We start from the raw sequence: 15,761 nt of genomic DNA, 5'->3' as shown, positions 1-15,761 counted from the left end.
CTCAGCAGGAAGTCTAAAACCGCCCTCACCGTGTGGTCTCCTTCTCCCCTGGGTACCTCGCCATCTCGCCGCGTGGGGCTCTCTGAAAAACTTCTGTCCTGCTATATCAGACCGTACCGTGTGCTGCGCCAAGTCACCGCAGACACTTATGAGATCGATGCGGCCTTCCTCGGTGCCAGGTCCTCTCAGCATGAGCCTGATATTTCGATATGTCTCGCAATCCCTTTCACTGTCGTGATGTACACCGGGATGGTGCCTTTTCGACCGGGAGGCCGCGCAACGGATAATCTTCGTAAAGACGACGTGGAGGAAGTGCCCGGTGTGTGCGCGCTATCCGCTCAGTGTTCTCTGTGCCCTGTGCTCCGGTCGTCCGTCTGCCTGCCTAGACTTCGGGCCACGTAGCAATATTGTGCACGTAGATCACTTACCTGGAGGAAGCGGGAGCAGCACATAACGTGTGGACCAATACAAAAATGTCCTATGGCCGGCTATAGACATTTGGCCCAAATAGCTCTAAACCTTTTCTATTTCTATCTATAGCTGTACATACAGGCTGATATATTTTTCTATAGAGAGCTGAAGACAGTTGTATGGTTCCAAAGCTATAGCTTTAGTGGCATAGATTTTTCAACAGCTAGCAATAAGCACCTCTGTAGGTGCTTATAGTCGTTCATAAAAGGCCATAGACGGACATAGCTTCTTCCATAGACGCCCATAGGACGTTTTTGTATGGGGACTTGTGCTACAACAGACCTTTGTAAACTGCTGAAAAGCAACAGCCTTGACAGAGGTTGTACATAGTTGCAGGCCCAATTCCCAAAGGTGGAGTAAGGTTTTGAAGGTTTAATCGCACATTAGTATCCACCCAAGCGCATCCTTCCGGCTAAAAAGTAATGAAACCATGGAACCCCGCTGTTTATGAAGAAACATCCGGTGTTCAGAGCTAACCTAGACCAGGACAGCAGGGAAGGGTGGGAGAAGAGAACGGAGTTTGTAGGAACGGTGTAGTAAGGTTGGATTTGAGGAAAGGAAATGGCGTTGCAGCTGGCTAGGCAATTTGCCTATTAGCATCCACACAAGAGCAGCCATATGGCTACAGATGATGCTGAATGATTACTCCATTATTTACATACTGTTACTCCCTGTCCCTATCGCTCACCCGAACTGGAGTCATTTCATTTACTGTCATTAATTTGAGAATAAAACAACGCAGTGATGCAACAAGCAGATGTCACTTTATTTGAAAGTTCAAACAAAAAACAACAAAGATAGATAGATAGATAGATAGATAGATAGATAGATAGATAGATAGATAGATAGATAGATAGATAGATAGATAGATAGATAGATAGATAGATAGATAGATAGATAGATAGATAGATAGATAGATAGATAGATAGATAGATAGATAGATAGATAGATAGATAGATAGATAGATAGATAGATAGATAGATAGATAGATAGATAGATAGATAGATAGATAGATAGATAGATAGATAGATAGATAGATAGATAGATAGATAGATAGATAGATAGATAGATAGATAGATAGATAGATAGATAGATAGATAGATAGATAGATAGATAGATAGATAGATAGATAGATAGATAGATAGATAGATAGATAGATAGATAGATAGATAGATAGATAGATAGATAGATAGATAGATAGATAGATAGATAGATAGATAGATAGATAGATAGATAGATAGATAGATAGATAGATAGATAGATAGATAGATAGATAGATAGATAGATAGATAGATAGATAGATAGATAGATAGAACTTTTATTCATGTCAATTGCCAGACAACATAAATCAGGCCTACCAAAGCCTCAAAGGGCTTGAGTGGCAGCGCCTGGCAGACAGCGAACGTTGGCAAAACAAAGGAAAATAGAGACGTTGCAATGAACTTTGCAAAAAAGAAAAAGGTCACCAAACATAGTGAAACAAATATATAACTATTACAACATCAAGAGAGATTACAGTAATTTAAATTAATACAGTAAATAGATGAAATAACTACGGGGCAGGAAGCAGCGCGGAGACATACCGCAAAGTTTTTTTCAGGGTGTATTCAGTTTTCATGCGGAGTACAGTAGGTGGCAAGCTATTGAAACAGGCAGGTACATAGTAATGGCGTGTGCGCTTTCCGTACCGGGTTGAGGAGCGAGGAATGCAGTGGCGGTATTTTGGACTTAAAAGAGCATCAAGTATTCTTGAATTTCACTGCACACACACAAAAAAAAGAAAGGGTGCTGCCAGTCAGCCCTGCTGCTGAAGACCTGAAAAAAAAACATGCAAGCATAGAGTTATGCCACTGATTCAAATTGCCAGCTTGCACGCTGACAACACAGCTTCCCGCGCAGGGAGCATCGCGAACTAAAGCGGTCACAAAACATTAGTGGGAACATACGAATAACATAAGACATGCACACGAATGCTGCACACAACTACGTCGAAAGACATTCTCGTGATCTGTACATGATCAAATGAGCCCAGGAAAGATGTTACATGTTTGAATACTCGCGGATTTTATTCATTCACCGCTAAGAAAAATTGGAGGGACACAATATCCGCCTTAAAGGTATGATGCGATAGCGTACCCCTTACCGTCACCTAGGTGGCCCACCAGCCTCCAACCCATTGCTCTCTCGAGACCACCTGCCAGAGCCATGCCCGTGAGTTTTTTTCTCTCATGGCGCCGACGCCGACAACGCAAATACCAGATTTTCTGGAGAAAGGGGCCTGATTTTAACTATATCGCGTTAATATTCACGAGCTTTCACCAAGCGCAAGAGGCAGGCCCTCACCTATTCCACGAGAGTGTTTCATATGCTTGTATTAGGCGCCCACACAAGCATTGTAGCAGGGCATACTCTAGTGAGCGTAATGCTGGACCTTACAGCAAAATGGATGAAGCTCATACACGTTGCAAGACTCGCTGAAATTTACCGTGAATTGAAGGGGTGGAAAGACTTTCCTACATAACCCAGGCCAGGTATTTCGGAAATAATATCAGAGTAACGCTCAACTGCAAGGGCGTTCAATGTGTTTCCTACGAAGGCAGGAACCGAAGGTAGGAACAATGCGCTTTTTTGAAGACAATTTCAAGTCGACATTTAGGCCTAATTTTTAAGAAATATAAAAACTCGCGGAAATTTGTTTACAGTATTCTACGCGAGTATAAAACCCAATAAAATTTCGTTCCGTGACCATTACTTGATGTTGTTTACGGAATTGTTTAAGTGAATGTCTCAACCATTATTTAACTGAGGGCAATAAATGAAGGAATTTTTATACCTTAAGATGTCGTTATACTAGATGTTAACCAGAGAGAACTCAGCCGCGAGAATCAGTCTCCAAATCAATTGTCTAGCTAATAAAAATTTCTTAGTAAAGTCTGGTGGTTGCTGCCAACGGCGAGTTCCTAGCCAAGGGCAAGAGGGGATGCCCTGCAGAGAGACGAATACTTCCAGCTAAACCGCAAGAGCACACGATGTGCCTGGGAAGTACAGTGCAAATGCAACGTCAGCTGGCGAGGCGCTACAATCTCTACGGCGTTCAATTCGAACCATCTGCGCTATTGCGCAGCGAGAAAACTAAGTGGAAACCAGCTACGTGGCCGTCGTTTTGGAGAAGTACGAAGCTAAAGTAATTGCTACCGCGGTAAAATAGCGTAGACTATTCGAAAAGGGCCGCCGCAGTGATTGCAACGCCTCTCCATAGACGCGTCACCCTACTTCCAGGAATTTTCGAAATTCTGTCGAAACATCGCATAATTATCATATGGCTAGGATTCTGGTTCATGCGCCGCTAGTTCACAAAGCCACCACCACGGTGCCGCATAAGTTGAGCTCCTCCTCCTACATTCTTCCTCCCTGGTTTGAAAGAGAGACGGTGGTGGTTGTTGCTATGAAGGGGAGGGGGTGGAGGGGGATACTGGCAACACCCTCTAAAGAACTCAAGAGAGTGTTGCCTGAACCCCCTTTCCCACTCCCCCACGCCTTTCGCATCACAGCTTTCGTTCCTTTGACCCCCTCCTCCCTTCCATACTTAAAGACGCTAGCTACTGCCCTCAGTCACCCCTGATGAAGGAGCAGAGTCGGCTTCGAAACGCTGGGTTAAATGTAAAGTTTTTCGTTGGAGGCTAGCAGTTTTTATAAGTATTTAAACCCAACCAAACAGGAAATCTGCCGAAATGTTTAGTTTTCATTCAACAAGCAACCACAGTCTGCGCTCCGCGATTCGCGGAAAAGTAAAATGAGGAAAAAAAAGAAAGTCAGGCAAAGGCACAGCAGGAGACCCCTCTGCACTGTCCTTTTCTTCCTCCCCCTTACCACCCTGTAACCGGCTGCCAGTGTACCTCCTGAAAAAATTTTTTTTTTCCTACCTATGCTTCTGCTCACATCTTTGGCCCTTCATGTTACCGTCCCCCCCCCCCCCCCCCCCCTGTCTTCATCCGTTTTAATGCTGCGAGCAGTGGGTCTTGTTATCGTAGCCTTTGTGGGAGAAACACTGCCAAAAAATTGTATCTGAAGGGTAGGGTGAAATTCAAGCAAGTTTTGGTTGGGACGATTCCCAATTCTTGCTTATTTGTTTTAAAATCCGCGACAACAGCAATGACTTATCGCTTTAAGCATGCTGCTCGAGGGGGGTGTGTGATTCGTTCCCCAGTGCCGCCGTGTACCCACTGGTTTCCAATGGGCACAAGATTGCTCAAAGCCTGGCGCCTGGTTTTTTTTTAGTTGAAGTTCTCGGAAAATGGTCTTTCACCTAACCTAGTGTTGAAGAAAACACTGCACTATTAACAAAAGAAAACATTTCTAAGATATCGACACCCAAGATTCTTTACTCGATATATCATCCAAAACCGAAAAGGAAGCAACGCAAACAACTCTATATGCTTACGCTAAGGACACGCCAGTGGCAAAAACGCGCATGTAGTTCGTACGCAAAAGGTGTCAGTGAAACCTTGGCCAGTATGCTGAGATAGGAAGGGATGCAAACTACACACAAGACGGCCACCATTATCGGACGCCTCCTCTGCCCCTTCAAAGATAGTCATCCTACAAAAAAGGCCTAAGGCGTGGTATGGAAAATACCCTGTTCGAGTGCTTGCTGTCGTAGGCTGTGGAAACTAATCAAGGCAAATTTAAAAGTCGCGGGAGGATGTTAATCGTCCCCTGAAAACGGCACCCTCTTCTTACACCCGCGGTCTGTGCAACTCCGCTGGAGCCACACGTCGAAGAATTAGTAGTTTGCCAATCGCTTAAGAGGCAACAACCGACGAAAATACAAAAAAAAAGCTAAAAATGTTGCTGGCCCGGCGATTGCTATCTAATCTCTCAAGTACCGGAACTGCAACCCGCAGAATTAAAGGCAAAGAGAGAGGATACCGAGGAGTACACAGGAGAGCGACAGCAAAAAAAAGAAAAAGACGGGGGTTGGTTTGCACCTCATACGCAAAAAAATATATGTTCGCGCCACTCGTCCGAGAGTGCCTATAGGTGCTGTTACACACATTCGCAACACGGTAAATTCACTGCATATTCAGGGCCGCACGCACGTAACGCCCTGTCAGCTAATTAATGATGTGACCGCCACATTGCACAAGCAGTCTGGATGGAGCGCCCAGCCGCCCCGCTGGAGAAACGCAGTATAAGCATTGAAACCTCGTGTTATCCGACAATAACTTCCGTTCATTCTTCACCAAATTTAAATTATAATCAAGAACATATAGTTCACGTTTTACTCTTGATGGCTCCTCTGGGTAACGGTTTATTTACTTGCATCCGGAACAGATGGCACACTCTTCATAATAGTTCCCAGCATGCCATTCTATGAAGTGTTCGTTAGCGGTTTACATAATTGCCGAAACTAGCATCGATTACAGCAGTGGCAAAGCCCTTATCGACGGCGAACGATCGAATCACGAGATGCACTTTACCAACCTAGAAAAAAATGTTGCGAACTACCACAATACTAATTGTTACATTGGACAAATCACCTACTGCCATAAAACGCAGCATCAGGTTTGCCGCCTCTCACGACATTCACTTCAACGCATCCGTGCTGCTCTTTCACCACATCGACAAAACTTTCGAAGAGCTATCTGCTATTGAGCCTAATAATATAATTGTTAAAATGTAGTCATTATTTCCCTATTTTAATATTTTCAACGCACAATGCAAGACCCATATACAAGTAGCGGTGAGTGAGCTCTAAGTATTAGCGTCTGGGAATTACGCATTTCACTGCTTGAACAAAGTACCTTGAAGTTTCATTGCTTTGCACTGTTAATGCGCACGCAATTCCACTATCACCTATGCCCGTGTGGTCACTGTACGCGCTTAATAAAAAATGTACCTGTCAAGCAAAAGATTCTCCTTATAATTTTCTCTGTATACCTCATAGAAGGCACGCGCTTTCTTGTAGCATTTTATGTAGCAGCCCATGGTCATAGCCTCACTCCGATGGGGGCACTTTTGAAAGTGCGCATGCGTACAGCACGGCTCAACCTCCCAAAGCAAACTACCAAAGCTGGGACACTGCAGCGGTGACTTGCGCCTTGCCAACACACCAAGAGAGGGCGCCACACGCTTCTTGCCAATGCTAAGGTTGCATGACAAATAGAGAAACAGCGTAGGAAATCTTTTGCTTCTTTCAAATGTAAAATACTTTATACTTATTTCAAGGTAGGATATTACGCTTCCTGAAGCTCCAAAGAGCTTGTCGATATATTGTAAATAGAACTGTGGTGAACGATAAAGTGAAGTGGGGTACTTTTCAGGACATCGTCATAGACTCCATGCTATCGTAGATTATTGCGCATGGTAAACGCAGCATGTAAGCTATAATGATGAAACTCTACTAAAAGAAACTTTAAGAAGTATTTAACATCTTGGCGAGACAGCTATTTTCCAACTTTTATGCGCGACGAGGTATTAATTTTTATTTTTTCATCGCCATTGAGGTACGCGCCGCCGGCTGTCGCGAAATGGCGCGACCGGTTTTTTGAGGCGCATGGGCCAGAATGCTAGGGATATGGAGGAGCTTTGATGGCATTAACTTTGGGCAAGCAGCCTGTCCATGCCTTAGGTTCCGCGTTTTTTTTTGCCAGAGACAAGTTCCTTAGCGGCACTGTATAGCGCAGTTTTTTGTCAATGAGCCCTCATGGCGAGACGTTTGCTCTTATGCACATAGCCTACATAGCTCCTATAACTGACCCGCCGTGGTGGCACAGTGGCTATGGGAAGACCGCCGTGTGCCATGCGATCGCAGTGCACGCTATGGAACCAGCAGGTGTTCAAGCCCAATGCGGAGCCCTTCACAACAATACCCCATATCCCATGAGCCGCTTTGGTACGCTACACACCCACCATGCCATACTTTAGTATGGTACAATGACGTCATGACAGCTCAGTGTACTGAACATCGCTCACCCAGCAGTGTTGGTCCTCACACGAAGTACATGGCGGTCTTGAGGGACTCGAGCACCTTGACAGCCTCCACATACTGACTGGTTGAGACGGAGTCGGCGCTGCCCCCAGACGAGTCGCTGCTCGAGCTTGACACGTCCACCTTGCTCATCACGTGGTTCTTGGCCCGGTACGCGGCCAGATGAGCATAGTAAACGGGCGCCGGGATGCTAACGCTGCGCGCGCAGCGGGCGTATGTGTGGCAGAGGTAGTAGCTCAGATTCTGCACGTCGTCCGCCGTAAAGCTCGAGTCGTCCCACAAAATGTAGTAGTGCGACGGCCTGCTCGTGCCCTGCACCACAGACACAACGGGGCCGGTTCAACCCACGGGATCGCAGCATGATCTCCTGGTTGTGGACGACAGACCTCGCGTCACATCCCCGCCAACACTTAGGCAGTCTTAACTTAGGAATCAAGAGGAAGAGATGGGCTTGGGCTGGGTATGTAATGCGAATTGGAAGACAACCGCTGGTCCTTAAGGACTACGGAGTTGATTCCAAGAAAAGGGAGGCGTAGCAAGGGGCGGCAGAAAGCTAGGTGGGCGGATGAGAATTGCAAGTTTGCCAGGATACGGTGGCCGCAGCTGTCAAAGGACAGGGTAACTGTAGAGACATAGGAGAGGCCTTTTCCCTGCACTGGGCATAGTTAGGCTGATAATATTCGTGATGATGATGAATTTGGGTGCCTTAAAATTTTGTTACAATCCTGTGGTCTCCGTTTTGGAACACATCCTGGTCCCGGCTGTGGCGGACGAATTTCGTCGATGGAGGCGAAATTCGAGAAGCTCGTGTACTGCGCAATCTCAGTGCACGTTAAAGAGCCCAAGTGGTCGAAATTTTCGCAGCCCTTCACTACGGCGTCTCTCATAGTCTGAGTTGCTTTGGGACGTTAAAAATCCATAAACCAAACAGATCCCATTTTGCGGGAACCCTTTACTGGCTGTTTCACAATGAAATATCAAAGTAGGCCATGCGCAGTTGCTATTCGGACCCACACCTAACAGTCATCCTGTGCTTTATAATGTGTAAGAAGCGCCCAAACTCCCTGTCACTGCCTCTATAGTGGCCTTCTTAATGTTGCACTGAAAAGTTCGGAGCACGTTCAGTTCGCTTCTGCGTCATTAGGGAGTTTCTGCGACCAAAGTACCGACTACTGGGCCCCAGACGGCATTCCATTACTGTGCACCTGAATGCCGAAATGGCTGCAGAGGTAGAAGTCGAAGTCGAGCGGGTGCGTGACCACAGAGTCTACGGTGGTGCCGGGCGGCACGTTGCGGCCCTTGCCAACCCCGTCCCGGTCGTTGGCGGGCATGAAACGCGTGTGGTGACGCTTCTGGACCACGATGAATGTCAGCGCCGGCTCGTACGTCTCGTTCGGGGAAAGCTCCTGGCACGCCAGTCGGATGGCGCTCACCTGGAAACAAGATCACGGCCAAGTTGTAGCCCTGAACTGGTCGCCTAATGGATTAAACACTGCTTCTGGAGCTTGACACAAGGGATGGGCAGGACAACACCATTTCGTGCGCAGTCAAACAGCTACGAATCGTCGTCTTTCGAACAAAGTTAGAGAAGGTTATGGCGCTGTGAGTAAATTCGTATCGTATATGGAAAACTGGTAGAATCCACAGTAACTTGGAAGCTTGGAAGCTTGGAAAGAAAAACGAGCTGCTGTCCCATACGTAGCGGGAATTAGCGAAGCGCTTGCTCGTATTTTCCGCAAGCATGGCGTCAACATCGCGCACGTCCCCGCTGGCAAGGTGCGAATAGAACTGGTGAATGGGAAGGACAAGCTCCCTCGTGAAAGATTTCCAGGTGTTGTGTATGAGATTGACTGCGCCGATTGCTCATCAATATATATCCGTGAAAGAAAGGACTTCAGGAGACGCCTGAGAGAGCACCAGAACGACGTCCTAAACAAGAAAGCAGCATCTAACGCCATCGCCGAGCACGTGCAAGAATCCGGCCACGAGCTTAACTGGGATCAAGTAAAGATATTGACAACAGAAAAGAACACATCAGCACGGCAGAATCTTGAGTCCCTTAACATACAGACATCGTCTAACACATTAAACAGGAACGACGTAACTCTACATCCTATCTATGCTAAATCCTTAAAAACGCTACTGGGTGCTACAAAAGAACGTATCCGTGCGCCGATTGCTTCATAGTGAACAAGGGAGCCGTAGTGCTCCCGAAACGTCTTTTCATCTTTTGACTTTGGCCAGTGACCAGCAATCTGCATCAGAAGAGAGGGGATTGTGCGCTACCTTTGTCCGCTGAGGGGCGTTAGTAGAGTTAGTATCACGTGACATTTCTGAAGCCTAGTCATAAAACGTATATTGGAAAACCTCATGGGAAATGCACCCACGTGAAAAGGCAGTGGTAGCTGCTAACAAAGTTTCACTTTCGCTTGCTGCGCAGCGTAACGCCTGCGCTTGAAATTTTTTTGAGACGCGCCTTCGGCGCAATCTATGCAGCCTGAGATGGAATCTATGGAACCTCGATGCAGTACGGTGCATGCACGGTCACTGAAAACACCGCTCACCAAGCCATGGTTTGCAGTCTGGCAACTATCAATAGCCGCAAACGTGCCCAGGCAGGCGCGCTGTTGACGAGAATGTGGCGCCATCTCGCGAACTCAGGGCGAACTGCGCATGCGCGGTAGCGGTACGCGGTCTGGCAAACTATCTGCTGGCATGCTACGACGGCATTGCCGCCCACACCCATCCACAGGGTTCAGACACGTCCGTGGGGGCACGCAGCAGCAGCCGCCGCTCACCTGAAAGCTGAGCTCGTCATTCTTCGACTTGGTGTTGCCGGGACCATTGCGGGCCTGCACGGGCGCGGCCGTCGGCGAAGTCGAGGTGGTGGGCACGCCTTCGGTGGGCGCCACTGTGTGAGCCCCGTTGCCGTTGGTTCCCTCTGCGCGGGTGATGACGGCTGTTCCGACGGCAGTGCTGGAGAGAATCTGGGGTGGGGCCGCTCTGACCACTCGCTGCTGCACGGCTTGCGCGAACGAAAGCGCCGATGGGGCGCCCGGCGAGCGTCCAGTAGGCCGCCCTAGACCAAAGAGAAGAAGTTAGCATCAAGGATATCGACAAGGCTTACCGATGCGTGACCAGTTTTGCCAACATGGCATGACCGAACAGCTCCGAGCACTAACAGGCGATCCACTATTGCGCACCTGCAAGAATGGGCTATGTATACGTTACGTCGCTGAAGCCATGATAATCCCGCCTTCTGTAGAGCACCCGCCTTGGATTTGGAGGTGGTGGGTTCGACTCCCGCTGTAGGATGATTACCCAGCCGTTTCTCAAAATAAGTAGAAGCTATGCCCCGGCAGGGTGCTCGGATTGCTAGGTTGCATGGCTTGACAAAGGAGCCTACGCCCTCAAATCCTGTCACTGTGGGCTTGAAGAGACACATCGGAAATACACTAGATCTTGCATTCGGTCAAAGCGCACTTTGGCTTCAGATGAATTATATTCTGAAAACCAAATAAAAATCGGGGGAAGGCGAGAGAAGGTTGTTGAAAATGATTGAGATCATCCATGAGGTAAGCCTATCGAACGAATTATGGCTTTGAGAGCAAGGTAGCAGGGTCCTGATCGGAAGTATCGGGCGACACGCCCCGCAGTGGTTAATGTATGGCAAGGAGGCAAGACTAGTCGACACAGCCATTGTGAACCAACCCACTCGGGGATTCGAGACGCTCTGTATCCAAAAACCAATATGCGTCAATTAACACCATCCGACGCGTCGGAATAACTGCTACCTCGGCTACACTCGAGCGCAAATAACAGGACTTGCTACTCCCTTTTCACCCATTGTAGCGGGCTCGCACAGGAGCAGCGGCAAAGACGCGAATTTAAACGAAAAAGTGCACGGCAAAGCTCGTCGCTTCACCGCGACCAAACAAGGATCGCGCGCCTCTAGGCAAGATGTAATCGCGTACGCGTCGCGGGACAGGCCAGTAGCACAAACCTAGGGGTTAGGCCTAGTGCGTTCCCGCAAGCCGACCTAGAATTAGTGGCGAAAGAAAAAACGCCATCTGCAATTTTCATTTCCGCTGAAGAAATCTCGCGGAAGAACATCGGCATCGCGAAAACCGAAGACCTAATCAGCTTCGGTCTAAAGCGAATCGCCACTCAAGCTAAAAGCGGCATCGCGCGCGGGACATCATGACTTCGCCACGCCCAGAGCCCGCCGCGCCGTACCAAACGGACCGGGCGGCGTGGTGACAGTCTGCGGTCGTGGCGTCATCCTAAGCCACCCAGTCAGAGCGGTGGCCCTACAGCCAGCGATTCGGATGGCTGACCCGTGACCTCCGCGGTAGGCCCCGGCGGGGCGCTGTGCTCTACCACGGAGGGCACGGCGAGCCATGGAAAGCGCCTCCGCGATAGGCTCCGCCGGAGCGCTGCGCTCTATCACAGGCAATGGCGGGCCAAGGAAAGCGCTCACCTGTTCCGCAGCTTCGTCGTTGCGACCGCGGGGTGGACTCCATTGGCCTCAAGGAGCGTTTGAGGGACGCCCGGTTTGCGACGTGAAGGCGGACTCCTGGACAGCTGGCCTGGGGGGAGGGGGTGGGGGGGGGACAGGGCACTCGAGCAGCGATGTCGCAGTGACCGGCCGGCCGATGAAGCAGCTCTTTCGGGCCCGAGCTCGGCGGAACGTGCCTCGCGCCTAACCTCCGGCCCGGATAGGCGCGGCCGCAGGGCCGGGCCAATGGGGGAGCGAGCCAGAGTAGAACCCGTGCTGATGACATCACAGACGAGGGAGGGAGCGGTGCAGGGCCGACCGCGCGTGGTCGTGCCACCAGCTCGCGGTATGCGCTTCGTCGTCTTCGTCTCGGAGGTATAATTTGGTCAAGAAGAAGTAAGGTTGCAGCGGTTAGCGCTCGGACCGCGGTTAACAGTCTTGCAAACGTAGTGGCCGGCCGGCGCGGTCCCGTGTGGCTCCGCACTTTCGCTTATGGCGTCACGGCGGGTGGAGAAGGGAAACGACTTCATAAGCTGCGATTAGAAGCTTATAACCAAGGGGAACAAGCGAGTTTAACTTGGAAGTTTGTACGTTTGGCATTCTCTTTCCTCTCCAAGTGGCGCGATAGTACATATAGTCTCTGCCAAAATAACTAGGCTGCATGGTCTTCTTCTCGCTCCTATATATTAGAGCTCTTACAGCTTCCGTAAAGATCAAGTCTTAAAAGGTGAAGACCAGGGCTGTCCTTACCTTACAGCGATTTAGAGCTTTCGGGATGAGAGAAGTTCTCAAATGTTCAACTAAGAGGCAAACCATGTATTCTGGTTACTAATTACATAAACTGTACATACGTGTAAGCGGCGGGGCTGTAGAGCAGTGCCTCAAAGACCGTGTTCTCTGAGAATTCGAGGGACAGCGAGTGCTGTCCCGCGAATTCGCTAAGTTCTTCGAAATACGCTATAGCTGTTTTGCCAGGCAAACACTGGGGTTCAGAACCAAAATTGGCCATTAAATGTTCGGTTCGCCCACAGTTCAATTCCATAATTCCGCGAGCTACACAGACTTGCCGACCCAGAAGCAGTGAGATGTTGGTTTCAGCGATGGCACGAATGCTGGGGCTGTTATCACACTCGACGGTAACAAACATGCTGGCTCTGGACGGGATCAATACGTGGTCGTCACATACGCATAACTCAGCCCTGCGTGGCTCGGTATCGTCGTCGACAGGGCCTTGGGTGGAAAACGACACTATTAGCTCCTGGAGGTTGATAAGAGCACAGTACTCCTGAAGGAAATCCAAACCGAGCACGAGGTCTTTGGAGCACTCGGGTAACACAGCAAAGCAGCCAGGGAAGTAACACCGCGGATCTGGATTCGCGAAGTGCAGACACCGATCGGAGTTACCACGTGGCCACCAGCTGTCCGGATCTGCGGCCCAGACCAAGGGGTCAGAACTTTCCTCAAGGCCGTGGCTAACCGTCTGCTCATTACAGAAAAATCGGCGCCGGTATCCACGAGTGCGGTAACGTCGTGGTTGTCGGCGGATACCGGCATTTTGGCGGAGACCAGTCGGTCGGAGCGCGTCGTCGAGGTCGTCGATTCAGGTCGTCGTCGGTCGGAGCGTCGCGGCGAATCATCGGGTGGAGGCTCTTGACTCGGTCCTGTAGCGGCAGCCCTACCCCCGGAGGACGCCGTCTTCAGTTTTCCCCACGTGGGGACGTGCCTCTGAGCTGGCCAGAGGATGACGGGCGGCCGGGTGAAGAGAACCGCCTAGGGGATGGCGATCGGGACTGGCGTCGCTTCGAGGTCGAATATTGCACGTTATCAGCCAAGTACTGTTCGTTATCCCGTGGTCTTTCACCGTAGCGTGGTCGAGGTGCGTCAGGTGTAAAACCCTTTAAACCCATTCTGCGGTAAGGGCAGTGGCGGAGGATGTGGCCGGGCTCCCTGCAGAGGTAACAGAGCAGCCGATTGTTTGGTGTACGCCAAACGTGCGCTTTGCTCACGGGTGGCCTGAACTCCTGCTGCACGGATGGTACAGTTGCGGCTGGCTCCTGCAGGTATGGCACAGGAGAGACTGGGGAAAAGGCCTCGCTGGCCCGGGACTTCGTAGCACCTCGCTCTACGTCATAACGGAGGGCGCCGGGTGTGGAGCTGTTGGTTGGCTGCACAACTCGTCGGATTTATTCGCGGACCACGTCCGTTACGGCAGCGACGCAGACCTGTGGAGCTTCAAAGCGAAGTTTCGCCAGTTCCTCGCGCACAAGGCTTCTTACAAGCTCCCGAAGATCCTCGGCGGGCAGCGACGTAGGCGTGTACTGGGAAGCGGCTGCTACAGTATAGCCTTACGTCCGTAGTGGGCGCCTCGTTCCTGCAGAGAGCGCTCGATACCCATTGCCTCCTTGGTGAAGTCGGACACTGTTCGTGGCGGGTCACGGACCATTCCGGCAAATAGCTGCTCTTTTACGCCACGCATTAAGTGGCGTAGCTTCTGGGCTCCAGGCATAGCCGGGTCGGCCCGATTGAACAGTCGCGTCATGTCCTCTATGAACATCGCGACGCTCTCATTCGGCTGCTGTTATCTTGAGCGCAGGGCGATTTCAGCCGTCTCTTTTCTTTCGCTGCTGGTAAATGTCGCTAGCAGCTCTCGACGAAAAGCCTCCCAGGTGGTAAAGGAAGCTTCGTGGTTCTCAAACCACGTTTTGGCCGAGTCCTACAGCGCAAAGTAGACGTTGCGCTCGCCGTCCCACCCATTGAAACCCGCCACTCGGTCAAAGCTGGCCAACCAGTCTTCGACGTCCTCAAACCTCTCACCGTGGAATGATGGGGGCGACCGAGGCGTGTGAAGGACGAATGGCGGGGCATTCCCGGAAGGCTGACTTGTCTGGCTAGCCGTAGCGGACGTCATGGCCCTTGCTGGTCTTGCGAGTTGTCCGAACTCTGGCTGTAGGCCTCGCAGGCGGCGGCAGGCCTTGTGGACTGGTGTTGTAGCCACGCGTTGAGAACTGACGTCAAGAGTGTCCTCCAGGTAAGCGTACATGGACCGTTACCCAGCGGTTCCACCAAATATGTCACCGACAAACGGGCGAAACACTCAAACCAGGTTTAATTAGACGTGCTGGGAGTGAATGAGTCAGTAAAAACTTTATTGAAAGAAACTGTAGATTCGTGGTCAGTAAGTGAGGTCCAGGCCATGTAGGTCTCGTACCGCACAGGCCCATTCGACAGCCTTGACTTGAGTGCCTCGGTCGTCGCTGACCTTTACTGAAAGCCACGCGTCAGGTGAGGGAGCAGCCATGAGATCTGGGGGTGGGGGATGTGCTTTACAGTCCCAGATTATGTGGTCTAAAGTAGCTTTTGCACCGCAGAAGCGGCAGTTAGGGCTGGAGGTTGTAATAAATATGTGCGAGTACACATTTGGGTTTTGGAAAGAGTCGGTTTGTAGTCTTCTCCACGCCACCTGCTGCTCCCTTGACAGTGAGGGGGGCGGCGGCGGGAACTGCCTACGTGCGAGTCTAAAATGGGTGGTGTGATCGTGATAGGAGGTTAGCGCTTCACCGGTTGCCTCCGGGTTCGGACCGTCTACTGCTCGGCCGGCTTTAACTCGAGCTTGCGCGTTGGCGGCCTCGTTTCCGGGGTTTCCGGCGTGCGCGAAGAATACGAATCTCCTAGCCATTCGAGTGCGCAAGGCATGACAAAAATCCCATCTAAAACAGTTCGGCCGCGGTATGGCGCCACTGGATTGCTTGGTACTGTGGCAATATTACAAGAATACTTAACCGTAAACAAATAATGCAGGGA

Source organism: Amblyomma americanum, chromosome 3, assembly GCF_052857255.1.
Source record: "Amblyomma americanum isolate KBUSLIRL-KWMA chromosome 3, ASM5285725v1, whole genome shotgun sequence".
Classification (NCBI taxonomy): Eukaryota; Metazoa; Arthropoda; class Arachnida; order Ixodida; family Ixodidae; genus Amblyomma; species Amblyomma americanum.
Note: the sequence above shows the minus strand (reverse complement) of the source record.